We start from the raw sequence: 20,207 nt of genomic DNA, 5'->3' as shown, positions 1-20,207 counted from the left end.
TGCTGGGACTGAAGGGAGCATGACTGGGAAGGGCAGATCCGCCGGAGGCGGGGGGGGGGGGGGCGGGTGTCGGTTTCAGGGGAGGGTGTGGAGTGCAGGTGTAAGCAAGTTAGATAAGGAGTGTCAGCGCCACACTGGTTCCCAGAGATGGCCTTTTTTCATGCTGGGGGGCAGAGGAGGGAAATGATGCCTGCCAGCTCCTTTGTTCGGTGGGGGTCCCCTCCCTATGATCACTGTCTCCCTGGGCCACACTTCAAGATGGGCAAATCACTCTCCCAGCTGCCACCAGTGTTTTTCAAACTGCTAGTTCTATGCCACATCTGCTCAGGCTGCTGCCGGTCAAGCGATCTCTTTAAGGATGGGGGATTCAGTTAACTAACGCCCTCTCCCTCTGGTTCTGAGCTGATTCTGCTGATTTTTAGAATTCCAGGATTTAAGTCCTGCTGATTACAAGAACTCACAAATTCGGGCCCTCTTGCTTTCAAAGGCAAACGTTACAGGGATTCATCCTCCCCATTCCTGGGCTCCCTGGTATGAAACTGTTTACTGCCCTTCTCCTTCCCACCAGCTCCCTCCACACCTCAAACGGCCATAGTCTGTTTTGCTCCCAGACCACATCTTCACCTTTCCTACCTTCTTTGATGGGGCATTTTTGCTACCTTTAGTTGTGGAGCTTGTTTTGCCAGTCTTCAGATCATTTTCTCGGTTATTTAGGCTGCTGTGTTATCTAGTTGTATCCATGGGACAAGGGAGCTTAAGGCCCTCCTACTCGGCCATCTTGCCAGCAAACCACCAAAAAAGTATTTTTTTACACAAATTTGTACTACTAGAAATAATGATGAAAGAAAATGTATACAAGAAGTAGAATCTATGGTTTCTGTTAAAGAGATATGAGGAATAGAGATGCATCTTTGTTGAAGGAAACAAATAATTTGATCCTTAAGTAAAATAATTATCCCAGAATAAGGGTGAAAAAAGGAAAAAAACAGAACAAAACCTAAATAGATATAGAAAATCTTAGAAGGTTTGTGGAAAAAGGAATTTTAAGAAACATATTTTGTGTGTGGTCAAGCTAAGATTAGGATGGGCCTATTTAAGTTAAAAAAAAAAAAAAAAAGAAAAAGAAGAATTTTATTTTAAAAGTACCCTAGTGCAAGCTTAGAATTTGGCTTTCTGTTAAATGGACAAGCTTCTTTTTAGACTACTGGTCTGCTCTTAATAAGAAATTATAAACAAAGATTTTTCTCTGCCTTTAACATAATAACCTACAAGAATAATTTCCTGTGTTCCACGTTGTCTTCAACTGTCTTTGACTTCTTAGAAAAATAAGTCTTCTCTACTAAAACAGTTAAATTTTGTGGATTTTTTTTTACATGTACTTACCACTGAAATCTTTTCAGTCATTTTCGTTGAAGGGATAACGAAGTATCGCTTCACACACTACAGTCCTATTTGATGAAATGTTTTAAACCTTTTGACATTTTTTGAAAGAGAATACAAGCAGGGGGAATGGCAGGCAGAGGTAGAGGGAGAAGCAGGCTCCCTGCTGAGCATGGTGCCCGATGCAGGGCTCGATCCCAGAACCCTGGGAACGTGACCTGAGCTGAAGGCAGACACTTACCCAACTGAGCCACCCAGGCACCCCAAGCTTTTAACATTGTTAATAAACTCCCCCAAATAAAATTCTGAACAAAGTAAAAAAAAAAAATTTAATTTAACAATGTAATCTTTTGCTGGTGGAGGGTCTTGCCACAATGTTGATGGCTATTAATCCATCAGAGTGCTGGCAGCTGAAGGCTGGGTGACTGTGGCTGTTTCTGAAAATAAGACAACCGTTAAGTTTGCGACATGAATTGACTCTTCCTTCAGGAAAAAATTTCTCTGTAGCATGTATTTCTCTATAGCATGTGATGCTGTTTGGTAGCATTTTACCCACAGAACTTCTTTCAAAACTAGAGTCCATCCTCTCAAACCCTGACACTGCTTTACAACTACGTTCCTGTGATATTCTAAATCCTTTGTTTTTATTTCAACAATCTTCACAGCATCTTAACCAATAGATTCCATCTCAAGAATCCACTTTCTTGGGGCGCCTCGGTGGCTCAGTCTTTAAGCGTCTGCCTTCGGCTCAGGTCATTCTTTGCTCATCCGTAAGAAGCAACTCCTCATCTGTTCAAGTTTTATCATGAGATTCTAGCAGTTCAGTCCCATCTTCAGGCCACACTTCTGATCCTGGTTCTCTTGCTGTTTCCCCCACATCTGCAGTGACTTCCTCCACTGAAGTCTTGAACCCCTCAAAGCCATTCATGGAGTGTTGGAATCAACTTCTTCCAAATTTCTGTTGTTGATGACATTTTGGCCTTCCCATGAATCACAAATGTTTTTTATGGCATCTAGAATAGTGAATCCTTTCCAGAAGTTTTCTTCAGAGAAATCACTGTGTGTGGTCAAGCTAAGACCCATCAGAGAAATCACTATCTATGGCAGCTATAAAACCTTACAAAAGGTATTTCTTCAGTAATACTTGAAAATCGAAATTGCTCCTTAATCCAGGATGCAGGATGGATGTTATGTTACCAGCATGAAACATTAATCTCACTGGATATCTCCATCAGAGTTCGTGGGTGACCAAGTGCGCTGTCAATAAGCAGTTACTTATATTTTGAAAAGAGACTTTTTTCCTTGACAGTAGCTTTTATCAGTAGACTTAAAATACTCCATAAACCATGTTGTACACAGACGTGCTATCCCCAGGCTTTGTTGTTCCATTTCTACAGCACGAACAGAGTAGATTTAGCATACTTCTTAAGATCCCTAAGATTTTCAGAATGGTAAATGACCACTGGCTTCCACTTAAAGTCATCAGCTGCATTAGCCCCTAACAAGACAGTCAGTGGCGTCTGAAGCTTTGAAGCCATGCACTGACTTCTCTCCAGCTATGGAAGTCGTAGATAACACCTTTCACTTTAAGGCTGGTTCATCTACATTAAAAATGTTGTTTAACGGAAGCATCTTCATTAATTCTCTCAGCTAGACCTTCTGGATCACTTGCTGCAGCACTTACATCAGTACCTCCTGCTTCACCTTGCACTTTTATGTCACAGAGACAGCTTCTTTCCTGAGACCTCATGAACCAACCTCTGCTAGCTTCAAACTCTTCTTCTGCAGTTTCCTCGCCCCGTTCAGCCTTCTTGGAATTGAAGAGTCAGGGCCTTGCTCTGGGTGAAACTTTGGCTGAATGGAATGTTGTAGCTGGTTTGATCACTTATCCAGACCAAACTTCCTCCGTATCAGCAGTAAGGCTGCTTCATATTCTTAATCACTTGTGTGTTCACTGGAGTAGCATTTTTTTTTTAAGATTTTATTTATTTATTTGACAGAGAGAGACACAGCGAGAGAGGGAACACAAGCAGGGGGAGTGGGAGAGGGAGAAGCAGGCTTCCTGCTGAGCAGGGAGCCCAATGCGGGGCTCGATCCCAGGACCCTGGCATCATGACCCGAGCCAAAGGCAGACGCTTAACGACTGAGCCACCCAGGTGCCCTGGAATAGCATTTTTAATTTCCTTCAAAAACTTCCTTTGCAACCACAGCTTGGTTAACTGGTTCAAGAGGCCTAGATTTCAGCCCATCTTAGCTTTCAACATGCCTTCCTCACTAAGCTCAATCCTTTCTAGCTTTTGACTGAAAGCGAGAGCCATATGACTCTTCCTCTCAGTTGAATATGTAGAGACCATTGTAGGGTTATTAATTGGCCTAATTTCAATATTGTTGTATCCCAGCGGAGAGCAGGAGACAGGGAACAGCCAGACAGTAGAGCAGTCAAAACACATGAAACATTTATCGATTAGGTTGACCACCTTATTTGCGCATGGTTTCTAGTGCCCCAAAACAATTACAATAGTAAAATCAAAGATCAATGATCAAAGATCACAAGTATCACATTAACAAAAATGTATGAAATATTGTAAGGATTATCAAAATGTGACACAGACACACAAAGTAAGCAAATACTGTTAAAAAAAAATAGCACCAGGGCACCTAGCTGACTCAATCAGAACATGCAACTCTTGACCTTGGGGTTGTGGGTTTGAGCCTCACAATGGGTATAGAGAATACTTCAAAAAATAAAATCTTGGGCGCCTGGGTGGCTCAGTTGGTTAGGCGACTGCCTTCGGCTCAGGTCATGATCCTGGAGTCCCTGGATCGAGTCCCGCATCGGGCTCCCTGCTTGGCGGGGAGTCTGCTTCGTCCTCTGACCCTATCCCCTCTCATGTGTTCTCTGTCTCTCATTCTCTCTCTCTCAAATAAATAAATAAAAAATCTTAAAAAAAATAATAAAAAATAAAAATAAAATCTTTTAAAAAAAAGAAAATGGCGCCAAGAGACTCAACAAAGGGTTGCCACAAACCTTCCATCTATTAAAAATAATAATAATAATACCGTATCTGCAAAGCACAATAATGTGAAGTGCAATAAAACAGGTATGGCCAACATTTACATGGTAAGCATTATCAAATAAGAAATAATACTAACCCTTCTTTATGTTGCACTTTCATAAATATAAGTATTCTGAAAATTATACGGAAATCTTAAAAATCTGAAATGTTCTGGCACATGTTATAAGTCGCAATTCCAACTACTGTCTTACAATACTATATAATACAAAAATAACCAAACCCCCGTCAATTACCTTCTAATAGTGTCTCATCTGACCCTTAACCATCACCAAATTTTAAGTCTTTTATCACAGTTATTGTTTCACTCTGATGCTTTTACAAAACTGTGCCTGCAAAAATGCTTCATCTTCAAGGAGATTCACAGAAAAGACGCTGACAATTACTCTAGAATAAAGATTTCTGAAACTCTCAAAATCATAAAACGAAACTGGGGTAAGAATTTCCAAAACTCTGACGCAAAAACTGAACTGCTAACAAAAGACAAAGAATTACAGAGGACTGAATAAGTTGATAAAGATGATCATGACTTTTATGACTTCATTTAAAACACTGCTGGTTCTTTAATGTTTTGTTTTCCTAATTTAAAGGACTCCCTTTTCTCCTCTCAAGTTATCTATGACTTAACGGCAATTTAGTAATGTATGTCTTTATAACAAAGGTTGACAACGTATGCTTCTGCAAAAGTTCAGTTAAGAATCTGTTCTCCCAGGTCGCCTGGGTAGCTCAGTCGGCTAAGCATCAGCCTTCAGGGTCCTGGGACTGAGCCCTTTATCAGGCTCCCTGCTCAGCAGGGAGTCAGCTTCTCCCTCTCCCCCTGCTCATGCACACTCTCGCTCAAATAAAATCTTAAAAAAAAAAAAAAAAAAAAAAAGAATCTGTTCTCCCTATGACAGGAAACAATTAGACAAATCCCTGTCTTGGCTTTTTAGCCTAAAGAGACTTTTAAAGTTCAATCCGAGATTCCCTATGAAAAGTTCCAGCAAAGTAGATTTAAAAAGAGTCTTTATGGCCAAAACACTATTCTTCCTGCACTTATATAAATAATCAAGACAAGTTTATCGGAAACTAGACTTAATCTGCAAAACTAGTCTTATATTCTTATTTTTAATAGAAATGGAAATGATGTAAGGAAAAAATTGTATCAAATAATATGCCTTTATGGATATCAGATTAGTCTATTATTTGTTTTCTACCCATGAACTGGGCTGGTTCCAGAATTCTAGTTTCCTCTAATATTTAGCTAGAACTCTCTAACATTTCCAATTTTCTCCCACTTTTTGGACACGGAATCACCATGAAACTAAAATTGGCTCTTTCCTAGAACCATGTATCCTAAAACTGGACAACCTGATAGAAACTTCAGAGGAATCACACTGCTCACGTGTGGACAGTTTTCGTGCCTGTTGCTATGTGGCTGCTCAGAAAGATCACCAGGGACATTATTGCTGCAAACCAGGAGAATCTGTCAGGTTGCCACTATCTGCCCTCACTCCATCTAAAGATACTCAGAACCCTACATTTAGAAACCTCAACTGGCTGCTCATCAAATTCACAAAACAGAATTTATAATTTGCTTGAACTACTAACCTTTGTTTTTTTGTTTCCATAGAAATGCCTCTCATTAAATCACCTAATAGATCTCACCTTACAGAGGCCTAATTTACATGGAAGCCCACCTGCAACACCACCTTCTGAAATACAACATCCTCTCGTTCATCCTGTCCTACATATTTTGAACATAAGTGTTTGCTTATAGGTTATGTTGTGCTCTATGTAATCATTTAAAAAAAAAATGTAAACTGACTTAGGTAAAACCTGAATCTGATTATAACCCACTTGATTTATTTGACTGGTTAAATCTTAGCTCCTGAAAATCCCGGCTCTGGGAAATTTTTCAATCTTTGGCTACTGTTCTCCTCACAGTCGTCATACAAACCCATCTAGTGCATATAATCTCTTGAAGGTTTTAAATGCCTATTGGCAGCCACTCACATGACAAATGTCATCCATCAGAATAAACAACTCAATGATATCAACAATAACCACATGAATGATAAAGACACTGACTAGGGGCGCCTGGGTGGCTCAGTTGGTTAAGCGACTGCCTTCAGCTCAGGTCATGATCCTGGAGTCCCAGGATCGAGTCCCGCCATCGGGCTCCCTGCTCGGCAGGGAGTCTGCTTCTCCCTCTGACCCTCCCTCCTTTCATGCTCTCTCTATCTCATTCTCTCTCTCAAATAAATAAAATCTTAAAAAAAAAAAAAAAAAGACAGTGACTACACGGACCTCCAGCCTGATGACTCAACTACTGGAAACAGCAAATGTGTTCATTCTTCTGCCTGACTACATCAGCGGTAGTAACCAAGAATAACATTATAATTGTTGGTCATACTCTCAGTCTGCTAAGTAAATGACCAAAAGGGGGGAACTGTTAAAATCAAGAACAGGCAGAGACTAGCCTTGAAGATTCCCTGAGCAGACAGAACCAGTTTAGTCATGCAGGCAAAGCTTAATTCAGCTTACCTGGCAAGGTTAACTTGATCTGGAACATTCCTTTCTTGTGCCTCTGAAAATCACAAGCAAAACTTGAACTGTTTCCCAAGGTTGATATGAGATAACCTCTGATCAATTCCATATCATTTAAGGAAATTCTACTATTGTAACTAACCACTGTGTAAATTAAACAATCATTGCCTTCTCACTATATAAGCTTCTTTATAACAACATACCCCTAACCCTCATTCTATGTTCTGATTTCAGCACTCCAGGTTTGCAAACTGTATCTCTGGTGTGTGCACAACAAACTTTTACTAATTACTACATCAGTTATTCATTGGTTTTACTCTGGCTATTTTGAACCTTTGACAGTATCGAAGAACATGATTTTCCAGAAGTGAAAAAAGCACAATAAATTCAATGGGTGACATTAACAGTAGGCTAACCTTGTTAAAAATTAGTGAAGAAAGAGAGATTAGAAGAAAATATCCTGAATGAAGCATGAAGAGGATAAGAAACTGAGGGTCTAATATGCTTTCAATGGATTCTGAAAAGGGGGTGGTAAGCAGGCAGCAGAAATACTTTAAAAGATGGTGCCTACACACTTTTCAAAAGAATGAAAAGAACTTCAGTACAGATTTAATTGCACCTACAAAAACAAAATATACATAAAAATATATACCTAGACACATCATAGCAAAACTGTTGAAAACCAAAGATAAAAAAAAAAAAAAAAAACCTTTTAAAAGGAGGAGAAATCAGAGAGGGGGACAAACCATGAGAGACTATGGACCCTGGGAAACAAAATGAGGGTTTCAGAGGAGAGGGGGGTGGGAGGATGGGGTAACTGGGTGACGAGCATTAAGGAGGGCACGTGTTGTGATGAGCACTGGGTGTTATATGCAACTAATGAATCACTGAACACTACATCAAAAACTAATGATCTATACTATACAGTGGCTAACTGAACATAATAAAAAATAAAAATTTAAAAAAAAAAAAAAGACAAATTCCAGGCGCCTGGGTGGCTCAGTTGGTTAAGAGTCTGCCTTCAGTTCAGGTCATGATCCCAGAGTCCTGGGTTCGAGTCCCACATCAGGCTCCTTGCTCAGCGGGGAGCCTGCTTCTCCCTCTCCCTCTGCCTGCTCCCCCTGCTTGTGCTCTCACTCTCTGTCAAATAAATAAATTAGATCTTAAAAAAAAAAGACAAATTCCACTCATGGGAGTAAATATTAAACTGACAGCTTACTTCTCATAGAGAGAATAGAAACCGAATATGTAATTCAGGAACTTCTTTCAACACCTTAGAAGAAAACCAACAATTTAGGCAATTCAATACACATCAAAATTATCCCTCGAAAAGAAACCAATTTGTGAAATTTTTAGCTAACATAATCAGAGAATTCACTATTAGCAGTCATTCAACAGGTGAGAAACACAAAGAGTGTTCTTCAGGCAGAAGGACAATGTTCAAAGATGGAGGACCGGAATTACAGCAATGAATGAAAAACAATGAAAAGGGTAAATCTAAATGGTTATTGATTATACAAATTAATAATGTCTTAAATAAAATAGATACAGAATTAAAGGAGCACAACAGTGGCATATAAGTGAAAATGAGATAAATGAAGTTTAAGTGCCGAGGAAGAGAGGGAAATAACCAAATATTACATTTTGAGAAGTCAAAAACAAGTGTTTTAAATAACTTCCAAGTTAACAACAACAAAAAAAAGCATCCAAAGAAAAACAAAAAAGGAGAGGAAAAAAGCCATTAAGCAGGTATAATAAAGAGAAAATACTTAAAATAAAATTTACACCCAACTATGTCAATGATTTTGTTAAGTGACAACAGACCAAGTGTTCCAAATGTTAAGAAACATTGTCAGGCTAGATTGTTTAAATTCCAATGATACATTGTTGACAACAGACTCATTCAAAATGTAAGTACACAGAAAGTATGAAAATAAAGAGTAAAAAAAGACATACATTACATACATTAACCAGAGAAAAGATAGTGCAGCTACATTAATATACAGCTAAACAAACTTTGTCCTAACTATACATTTGTCTTAAAGAGGAACACTTAATAATTCTTAAAAACTCAACTGATGAGGAAGACCTACAACTCTAAACATATATGCACCTAAGAACATATCCTCAAAATGTATAAAGCAAAAACTATCAAAACTAAGGAGGAACAAATGCAAGATTGCAGTATTAATACATTTGTTGCTAAGCAATACAACCAGTAGACTAAAAGGAAAAACTAATAAGGATGTTAAATTCAACATGACTAACCAAGCTGAGCTAACATATATAGACACTGCATCCAACAAATACATAAGCACATTCTTTCCAAGCACGCACTGGACATTTACAAATATTCATCATATGTTGGGCCATAAAGCAAGTTTCAAAAATTTCAAAAGCTTTTAAATAGTGTTCTGACCACAACAGAATTAAGATAGAAATATAGGCAGAGGGGCGCCTGGGTGGCTCAGCAGGTTAAGTGTCTGCCTTCAGCTCACATCATAATCCCAGAGTCCTGGGATCGAGCCCCACATCGGGCTCCCTGCTCAGCAGGGAGTCTGCTTCTCCCTCTGCCCTTCGCCATGCTCATGCGCTCTCTCCCTCTCTCTCCCATAAATAAATTAAATCTTAAAATATACATATATATATAGGCAAAGCAGAGACGATTCTTAGAGCAGTGAAACCACTGTGTATGACGCTATAATGGTGGATACATACCACATATTTATCAAAACTCATAGAATATACACTAACAACAGTAAATACTAACATAAAACTATGGACTTAGAATGGTGATGACATGTCAACAAAGGTTCAGTGACTGTAACAAACAAATGTACAATCTGGTGCAGGATGCTGATTATGGGGGAGGCTAGAGGGGATGGTGAGGGGATCAGGAGGTAGAAGAGACTCTGTACTTTCTGCTCAATTTTGCTGTGAACTTAAAACTGCTCTTAAAAATAAAGTATTTTTAAAAAAGATTTATCTGTCAGGTTATATTAAATATGCTTTAGTTACAAACCCCAAAAATCTTAGTTAAGAAAACTTAACCCAAAATACTTCCCACTTCCCACCCCTACCCTCCCACTTCTCTTCTTTTCTCCACCCCACCCCTCCTGCACCTCCCTCTGCTTTCTGCTCACTGTAGACACATAAAAGCCCGGCACTGCAGGAAGCTCCATCTGGAAACATGATCACTGGCAGGAGGAAGGGGATGTGGCAAATCTCACCACTGCTCTTAAAGTTTATGTGACAAGTCTCTTCTGCTCACATTTCACTGACCAAGATAAATACATGGCCACATCTAACTCAGGAAGCAGGAACCAGATACTACCACACACCCACTGTAATATCTAAAATTACAAAGACCAACAATACCAAGTATCGATGAGAATGTAGAACCACAAGAATGTATTTACTGTAGTAGGAATAGAAACTGGTATATCTACTTTGGAAAAGTTTGGCATTATCTACTAATATTGAACACAGACCTAATATATGACCCAGCAATTCTACTCCTAAGTGTACTGAACACAAAAGTATGCAAGAAACATGCACCTGAAAGATCACAGCCAAGTCCACTCATGTGAGCCCGGTGACAGCCATGAAAATGAGCCTCTTGGATCACCTAGCATGGAGAGATGCTCCACTCTGAACTCACCAACACACTCCACACCAGCACCACACTTCCCACAGGCTGTTTCTAGCCAATGACCAGCCACAGGCAGAATACTAAACCAGGCTTATTCCTGCAGGACAAGGGACTCCCGTGACTCCCAACTCTGGCTAGAAGGCTCCTCACTGGCTTTGCTTAAACTTTCTTAGAACTGCACTGCGGTCATCAAACTTTGTCTTCCAAACATTCTTCAGCCCTTCCTCCTCCACATGCAGCAGACCTCCAAGGTGATGACAACGCCCACACATGTATTTCCCCCACTACATCTAAGTCTGATCCAAACTTGGGATGCCTGGGTGGCTCAGTTGGTTAAGCATCTGCCTTCAGCTCAGGACACGATCCTAGGGTTCTGGGGTCAAGCCCCACATCGGGCTCCCTGCTCAGTGGGGAGTCTGCTTCTCCCTCTCCCTCTGCCCCTTCCCCCTCTGCTTGTGTTCTCTCAAATAAGATCTTTTAAACAAACAAACACACCTGATCCAAATTTGTTGTCCTCTGGTTCTTGGGAGACCTGAACTAACAGTCTCAAACTGGGAACATCCCAACTTTTATCAACAAGAGAATGAAAACCCATGAATAGTACAATTCATACATGAAACTACAACTCTAGTGACCACATAAATGAAATTCACGATGAATAGTTCCACAATTAGGAGGTCACAGACCATGAATGTGCCACTACCTCTATACATTTCACACACATACACACACACACACACACACAAAACAAAGAAAAAGCAAGACTCTGAAGTCAACAGTCCTCAAACAGAGGGTAGATCTACTATTAACTCAGATTAAGCTATTTAGAGCCAATTGTTCCTATGTTAGCCAGAGCCCTCCTCTTGCCCTCCTCCAACCGCCCACCCCCAGAATTAACCAATTATAAAAGACTGCTGTGACTCTAACATACTATTATGCAAATACTTAAAAGCATAGATACAAAAACATACAAACATCTTAAAACACACACAGAACATAATTCTATAACTTGCTTCTTACTAAATATTTTGTTTCCCACAGAGTATAGTAAAATTTTCCTCTTATTTGTAATAGTGACAAGACATTCCAGCCTATCGATAAAAAATTCACTTATTTTGCCCTAACCCCAATATTGGACAGGTATTTCAAATTTGTCATATCACAAATACTACTATCATGAAAAATCTTACAAATACAGATTTACAAACTCATACAAATGCATCTATACAACAAATTCGTATCAGTGGAACTGCTAAGCCAAACATATGGACATTTAAAAATGTCTAAATATAGGAGCACCTGAGTGGCTCAGTCGGTTAAGTGTCGGACTCTTGCTTTCTGCTCAGATCATGATCTCAGGGTCCTGAGATCAACTCCTGTGTCAAGCTCTGCACTCAGCAGGGAGTCTGCTAGAGATTCTCTCCCTCTGCCCCTCCCCTACTCTCTCTCTAAAATAAAATCTTTTTTTGAAAAGTATCTAAATGTAATGAAACTACTTTCCAACAAGGTTCTACCAAACTACAGCCCCACCAATGACATAATTTATTGAAAAACTATATATACTTTAGGTGAATCTTACTTTATTAGACTAATACCTTAGAAATTATGAAAAGTGGGCTGCCTGGGCGGCTCTGTCAGTTAAGCATCTGCCTTCAGCTCAGGTCATGATCCCAGGTCCTGGAATCCAGTCCCACATCGGGTTCCTTGCTCAGTGGGGAGTCTCTGCTTCTCCCTCTGCCTGCTACTCCCCCTGCTTGTGCTCTCTCTCTCTGTGACAAATAAATAAATAATCTTTAAGAAAAAAAATTATGAAAAGTAATTATAAATGGAAACACATAGGATCACTTCTGTCTTTCACTGAGTCAATTTAAAGGAAAAACTTTACAGAATTAAACAATACCGGGGTAAACCAAAGAAATTACTGGTAGATGCAACCCAAACATTAATTCTAAATTAAAACAAGACCATTCCAGGGCACCTGGGTGGCTCAAGTCGGTTGAGCGTCCAACTCTTAATTTCAGCTCAGGTCATGATCTCAGGGTCGCAGGATGCAGCCCCATGTTGGGCTCCATGATCAGCTGGGGGGGGGGTGGGGAGTCTGCTGGAGATTCTCTCTCCCTCTCCCCCTGCTTGCTCGCTCGCTCTGTCTAGAAAAATAAATAGATCTTTAAAAAAAATAATATGGGACACTTGGGTGGTTAAGCGTCTGCCTTTGGCTCAGGTCATGATCCTGCTCAGCGGGGAGTCTGCTTCTTCTGCCCCTCACCCCACTCACGCTCTCTCTCAAATAAATAAAAAAGGCTTTAAAAAAAATAATAAAAGAAAAGAAAACAAGACCATTCCACAGACATGCCACCCCAGGAGCCAACTATCATCACTGCATTTACGGATCCTGCAGTTCCCACTGAGAAGAGTGACCAGAGCTCTGTAGGATACTGGGGCTCCCTTTGCAACTGCAATATAAGGCATAACCTCTGAATCCTCCCAGGATGGGTGAGCAGGTCTTTCACAACAAAGCCACTCCAACATTCCGATCTCCCTAAGCCTTCCTCCACTATATACCAAGACAGTTCTGTCATCTCAGCTTTGCTTAGACAGACGGCCTTTTGATTTGTTTAAGGCAATCAACCAGCACTCTAATCCCTTGAGCTATAAAACTGATCCAGAATGCCCACTTATAAGCCCATATCAACAAATTCAGCCTAACCCACCTTCATGTCCCTTCCACCATTATCAAACACCCTTAAGATCCGTTCCCACAAATACCCCCCAGGTCCTACCTATACAGTGGCAAACCAGACAATCTTTCGGATCTCATGAGTCACACTCTCTATACCTCCTACTTTGGGGCCCGCTGGGACGATCCTTGGGGAAGAGTAGGCAATTACAGGTTTGCCACGCAAAGGAGATTAAGTTCCTCACGCAGGGGCTGGAAAAGCTGTGTCTACTGGCAAAGGTAACACAGCAGAATTTAGGTCTCCAGCTTAACTGGAATCTGACCATACGTTTCCTAATCCGATTTTTACAATTCCACTCCTTATCAATCAATGCTCTTGCTTACAAATTGGGAATTCAATTTGCATTTTTTAGGGCAGTCGCAGAAACTTTCAGGTCCCTTATGTGGAACCCCAGTTGGCATTTAAAACCCTGAGCTCATCATTTTGCTTTGTAATGTTTTAACTTGGCTAGATGGAACCACATTCCCCAGAACGTCCCTTCCCAGTTGGTTCTGGTTTGGGCCACAAGGGGGCTCTGGTACAGCGGGCCCCACGCGTGGCAGCACATGGGCAGCCTGCATCCGCGGGCCTTCTGGGTCCCCTCACTGCGCCAGGCAGGGCTGGCCTCGCAAGGCTGCTGCACTGGCCCATCTTTTCCCCAGGCTCCCTGAGAGTCCTACCTCCTGACCGTGTGTGTGGTCAGCTCCAAGACCAAAGTCAGAGGCAAGTGAACGGACACAACTTTCAGTTTGTCCCATACAGCACACCAGACATAACTACACAGCATCCATCTCTCTCCTTAGACAACTGCCCAGGAGGGTGTGAGCACTCAACAACCCAGGCACTGAGCTGAGAATTAGAAAAGTAATTACAGGCAAAAACAGGAAGAGTCTCTGCTTTCAGGAAGCTCAACCTCCTAGAGAAAATGAAAATTCACTCAGTTACATTAATTTACGTTGTAATTTTGAAGTAACGGTAAGGACAGCAGTGTCTCTAATAGGAGAATTTGACTACAGGGAAGTCAAGAAAAAACTCAAGAACTTCAGAAAATTGATGGCTGCTGTAGTGTGTGACGGATATACAAAGTTCTTTAGACCATTCTCTTTATCATGAAAGTCTGCGAACTCACGCAGAAAGAATCTCATGAAAAACTGATGCTGGAGACGAACTCTAAGGGAAGGCTGGGAAGAACTGAAACAGGACCAAAAAACAAAACATTCCAGGCAGAGGAAACAGAACCAGTGCCGCATGCCCTGTGGAGAAGGTGCTAGGCACAGGAGGATGACAAGCGCAAGGAAAACAAGGGCAGATGTGGTGTAAGGTGAGGCTGAGGCGCCAAAGGATAAAAATTATGTATGCCCTTGAGATCATGTTACTAAGTTCAGTACTTAAAGCCATTGAGAGCTTTAAGTAAAAGGGTGACATAATGAGATCCACCTTTTTAAACTCTAATTTTTTTACACTAAACAAATTTCAAACACGGTTATCTTTTACCCACGAATCTCACTGTGTTAAAGCTAAACGTGCACAAATACAAAAAAACATATCCACAAGGTTATTCCCCGCAGCAACATTTATAACAGCAATAGAATATAAACAATCTATGTTCATCATTAGGAAACTACAAGCACAAAAGAATGGAAAAGAGCTTATATAAAACAATCTCCAAAATATATTAAGTAAAAAAGAACAGTGTTGAGTTCTACCATCTGTTTAAAAACAAAAAGGAAATAAAAATATGTGTCCGTGCTTCTATTTGCAAAAATGAAACACTGGAAGAATAAACCAGAAATAAAAAGGGGGCACCATGGGAATGGTGCAGGAGACAGCAATGGAAGGACTATGAACATACCTTTGTAACACAACTTTGACTTCTGAACTACATATACATTTTAAATACTAAAACTTTAAAAAATACATTAAATAAAAAATTAATGCAATCCTTAAAACCTAAAGATTTCATATAAATAAACCAAATTAATAATTAAACTGGTAACAATCAGAAAGAAAATACTTTCAAATCATTTTATAATTTGGAACGTCAACAGTGCATTCTTACGTGGATGCATCTTAAGAACTTTTAAGAACGGAAGAACTGTAATGAAATACAAACCAATACTTTATTGTTACTGGTGTTTTCAAACATTTATATACTGCAGAACAAGTAAAGTTGCAAAGAATGCAAATCTTCAACGTTAGACAAAAAAGGATGAACTCAAAGTAAAAACCCTGCAATGGTAAATCTAAATTGAAAATATCGATACAAAATAAAATGTTATGTATTTCCCACATCTGTCCAATGAAAGTAGAGGCATCCCATTAGCAATACGGACACACTGCACCAGATTTTGGTATCTAAATTCCATCCCCCAGTAAAAGGAGCTAAAAGAACTGGCTGATCAGGAAAGCACAGTCTTAGACATCCAGTATCAGAAAGCAAGAAATGGTTCAAAGATTAATGGGGTGGCATCCAAGGGAAGAGATCCAGCTTGAAGGGACTGCACCATGTCCAAGTGAGGGACAAGCTGAGGAAAAAGAATGAGGACTACTTGATTAAAACACACTGAATACACAAAAATCCATGGGTTCACAGTGGTTTCAAAAGAGAAAAAAGCAAAAAGAAACTCAAAACAACCCAATCCTGTACACAGGAAAAAGGACATTCTGATCACTTGCCAGGACCCAGACTAATTAGTATTAACTAAGACATATAACTAGTTAATATATAAACATACATTCACATATAAATCTATAAACACAGATTCATATATCTAGGACTATGGAATTCATTTATAGATAAAAACACGTAGGCCACAAACAGGTCCAAAAATTACACCTACACTGTAAGGACAGAACTATAAGCAAACTGAGCAACTTATTATAAACAAATACAATCTAAGTTAAAAAAAAAAAAGTTGTTCCACCTTTATTTTTATTTAAGCCATTTCTACACCCAACGTGGGGCTTGAACTCATGACCCCGAGATCAAGAGCCACATGCTCTTCCAACTGAACCAGCCAGGCGTCCCTGTCTCATTTTTTTAAAGACATTACTACAGTCTAAAAATATCTAAAATGGGATAAAAAATGCTTTACTAGTCTCTTTATTTACATTGTCAACACTTGGATAAAACATCCATGTAGAACGGATCCTTCTCCCTCCACCCCTTCCGCCCCCAAAACTCAACACATTTAACATTCTAGTGACTCCAGACTCCCCTTGTCCCAGATGACTTCATCCATCACCTCCCACAGCCTGGACTAGAGATCCTGCTCCAGCAGATCTCTTCAGTGCACCTTTCATGCTGCTTAATGCCATCCAATGGCTTTCCCCACACACAGGATAAACACCAGCTGCCTTGATGGGGTATGCAGATTATGTAAAATCTGGTCCCAAATTCATGCTACACACACTGGCCATGCCAAACTACACGTGGTGTCAGCAGTGGTAATGTCATCATCACCATCATCGGTACCCACAGGGCACCTACCACAGAGCCCTAGGGGCTTACACTTGATGAGGTAGGTGTGCTCATCCTGTTCAACAGATAAACACACTCACAGAACTAAATGCTAAGATGGGGCAATCTTTGGTTGGGATTCAAATCCAGGACAGTCTCAAACACCCTCCACATGCCTCTGCTGCTGCTGCCGCTCCACCTGGACTTCTTTGCTCTCCTGCTCTACACTCTTGACCCTGCTGGAGCACTGCCTTCTCTTCCAGATGCCCTCAGCACGAATTCCCACATCACGTGCATGCACACCTTCCCTACCAGACTGTAAGGTCTACAAGGGCAAATCTTTATGTATTAGACGCATACACAGCTCGTTTTAGTAAGAACTTATGGCATTTTTAAAGCCATAAGCACCCAACAAAGAACTAAAAATTACACTGAATACTGGAGCACGACTAAACAAACTGTTCACCTCAACATTAAAAACATCATGCTAGTAACTACAGCCAAGTTCAAAAGCAGGAAGAGAAGGAAATCAACAATGCCTGGCAGTGGCGGTTGCATTTCAGGACTGCACTGGGAACCCTACAAATCCACTTAATTCTCACCATAGCCTCATGGGACACATCTCCTCCCAGTTTACAGCTGAGAAATGGCAAGTCCACGAGGTGGGGGGGGAATCTGTTGTGTAGCTTCAGACCAGTATCGAATGGGGCTGGATTTCCACCCAGACTCTCCAGAGCTGAAGGCCATGCCATCTCCATAGCCAACTCCAGAGCCCATAGCCTTTTCACAACACCATAATGTCTGCCAAATTAAACAAAATACTTGGGCAAAATAATTGATTCCCTCTTCCAAGTTCTTCTCATTCAAGGAACAAGGGGAAAAAAAACATTTAATTAAGCATCAATAAATAGAAGGAAGTATTTATGTACGCATGTATTAACTGCTCTTTCTCAGCAAATCACGATCCTGCTAACAACTAAACCAGAATACTCAACAGCATTATTTTTAACCTGTAAATAACCCATGTGATTAATTCTTCAGAAACAATATCCTTACCACATATTTTTAATGTACCAGAAAAAACGCTAACAATTAAGGAGTGCAGCAAGTCAAGTTATGAGCGTGTGGGCAATCGGGTGAAGTCACAGCGAAGTGAAAACATTGTAATTAAATTTCTCCACTTACAACTTTAAATTAAAAATTCTCCTATCTTAAGACTAAGCCAGATTTGAGATACCGTCCATGAGATGCACAGGCACTCACAAACCGAACCAACCTCCCTGTTCACAATGAAGGCACAGGGTACCATTACCTAAGATGCACTGTGAGGACAGCAATGACCAACTTTTCATTGTTACCTGGATTTCACGGGTGCTGAAACAAAACAAAACAAAAAGAGATCTACAGCCAACTATGGAAACAGTACCGCAGTATTTCTCAGAGCTCTAAATTCGATGCACTGAATTCTGACCCTAAGGGAGGACAGAACACTGCACTGTTTCCCAAACTGAGGTGACCAAGGAACCCTTTGCTTTTCCTGTAGCATCTCTTAGAACTACCATCACAAAAACACCATCTTAAGCAACACCACTTCAGATATTCCAAAACTAAATAAATACTGTTACCGTATTCCGAATTGGAAACTGAAGGTACTATCGGAGCAGTACTAGCGAAATTCCTAGGTTCAGCCAAAGTCTTTGAAAAAAAATTCTAAGTCAAACATAAAGAACTAGAAGTCCTTTTCTTGCCCTACCACCCATTTCGCACCATCTTAACATCACTTCGCTACTCAAGATGAAAAATAAATTGTATTTTCTCACAAGAAACTAATACCTACTATCTATAATTTTGACATCAACAAATAGTGCGACCTTTCCTTGCTATCAAGTCTCGTAACGAACGTTCTGTCTACTCCTGGCGATTACAACTTGGGGATGTTGCCCATCAACCAAGGCTGGGGAAAGCCTCCCCCTTTCCTCTGACCCGGTCTGAAAGGTCACCACCTCCGAAGGGCCTTCACAAACTCGGCCCGCCCTGGGAACACCCAAGTGCAGCTTGATTTTCATTTCCTAACAAACGCTATGCAGAAGGCAGTGACTGCCCTCTCCGTCCACCCTTCCAGACTGCAGAGTTCCTTCCAGAAAATTCCAACAGAAGAAAGTTACAGGTGCTGGCATTTCGGCAGGCCTGTGGTCCCCGGCTCCGGGCGCGTCACCCGGCTGAGGGTGCCCTGCTCTGCCTCCTGATGTACTCGCCAACATAGCCCCGCAACCCGCGTGTGCCGCCCCAACGTGCACGACTCCCCGTCCAGACCCGGGCCCCGACCACACGGCACACACGCCAACACAAGCCGCTGCACCAGCAGACGCGGGGCGCCCACCTCGCGGCCGTTTCCACCGTCGCGGCCGTTTCCACCGCCGCGGCCGTTTCCACCGCGGCCCCCCGAAACCGGGTCCGAGGAGGCGCGCGAGACCACCCCGGGCACTGCGCAAGCTTCCGCGTCGTGCGGCTCATCCCGGCGCCCCGGGCGCAGCGCGCTCAAGGTCACCCGGGATGCGGGGGCGCGCGGCGCGATGGGCAGACCCTGGCTGGGGCAGGAGGCAGGGGCGACCCGGGCCCGCAAGGAGGGAGAACTGGCGGCCGCCCCGCCCCGCCCCTCCCCCACCGCCCCGCCCCGCCCGGGGGTCCCGTCCCCCGCCCCGCCCGGCGGGTTATGCAACGCTCCCGCGCCCCGCCCCCGCCGCCCCCCGCCCGCCGGCGCCCAGGCCTGCGGAACAAAGCGCGCGGGGCCCGCGGCCGGGCGGGCCGAGCGGCCGCCATGTTGGCGGGGGCGGCGAACAAAGGCGCGCGGCCCGAGGCCGAGGCCCCCCGCCCCGCGGCCCGGCCGGCAGGGGGCGCTGTGCAGGCGCCGCCCGCGCCCGGACAATGCGCCGCGGCCCGGCCGCCGCTCCCCGGGCGCCGCCGCCCCGCAGCGCGCCCCGCCCGCGCCCCTTCCCCGCCCCCCGAGCGGCGCCCGTCCACCGCGGCGCGTGGGTCTCACCTGCCGGCCGCCCAGGCCGCCGTCCGCAGCCCGCGGGCCCCGCCGTCCCGCGCCGCACTCCCGCCCCGGCCCGACCGAGCCAGACGGCACCGCCCCGCCCCCGCTCCGCTCCGCGGCCGCCGCCGCCCGCCCCCGGCCGCACGGCGCACGCGCACTGCGCTCGCCGACTGCGCCGGCCGCGCCGCCCGGCCCCGGCCCGACGGGCCGCACTGCGCACGCGCCGCAGGCAGCGGGTGGGGCCTAGCGGCAGGGCGGGGCCTGGAGCCCTGACTGGATCCCGCAACGCTCACCTGGAAGCGGGGCGGGGCCTGGCCCGGCGGTGGGAGAAGGCCTGGGAGCCGGGCTTGGCTAGAGG

The 20,207-nt window shown here is 43.0% G+C and overlaps 1 protein-coding gene across 1 annotated transcript in view; it reads right to left on the bottom strand.

Annotated features, from left to right (window-relative positions):
• The window catches only part of SPIN1 (spindlin 1), a gene marked incomplete at its 3' end in the record, with an annotated part of 71,434 nt that extends 52,629 nt beyond the window's left edge, over positions 1–18,805 (bottom strand). The window contains exons 1-2 of the mRNA XM_081804055.1: positions 17,415–18,805; positions 12,231–12,404 (exon numbers count right to left, since the gene is read on the bottom strand). The remainder of the gene's footprint in view (positions 1–12,230; positions 12,405–17,414) is intronic.
• Positions 18,806–20,207: the final 1,402 nt, after the last annotated feature.

The sequence above is a fragment of the Leptonychotes weddellii genome, chromosome 14 (assembly GCF_054177405.1).
Source record: "Leptonychotes weddellii isolate Sample4059 chromosome 14, ASM5417740v2, whole genome shotgun sequence".
In the NCBI taxonomy this organism is placed as follows: Eukaryota; Metazoa; Chordata; class Mammalia; order Carnivora; family Phocidae; genus Leptonychotes; species Leptonychotes weddellii.
The sequence above is the reverse complement of the archived record's forward strand: the minus strand, read 5'-3'. Positions and strand labels throughout refer to the sequence as shown.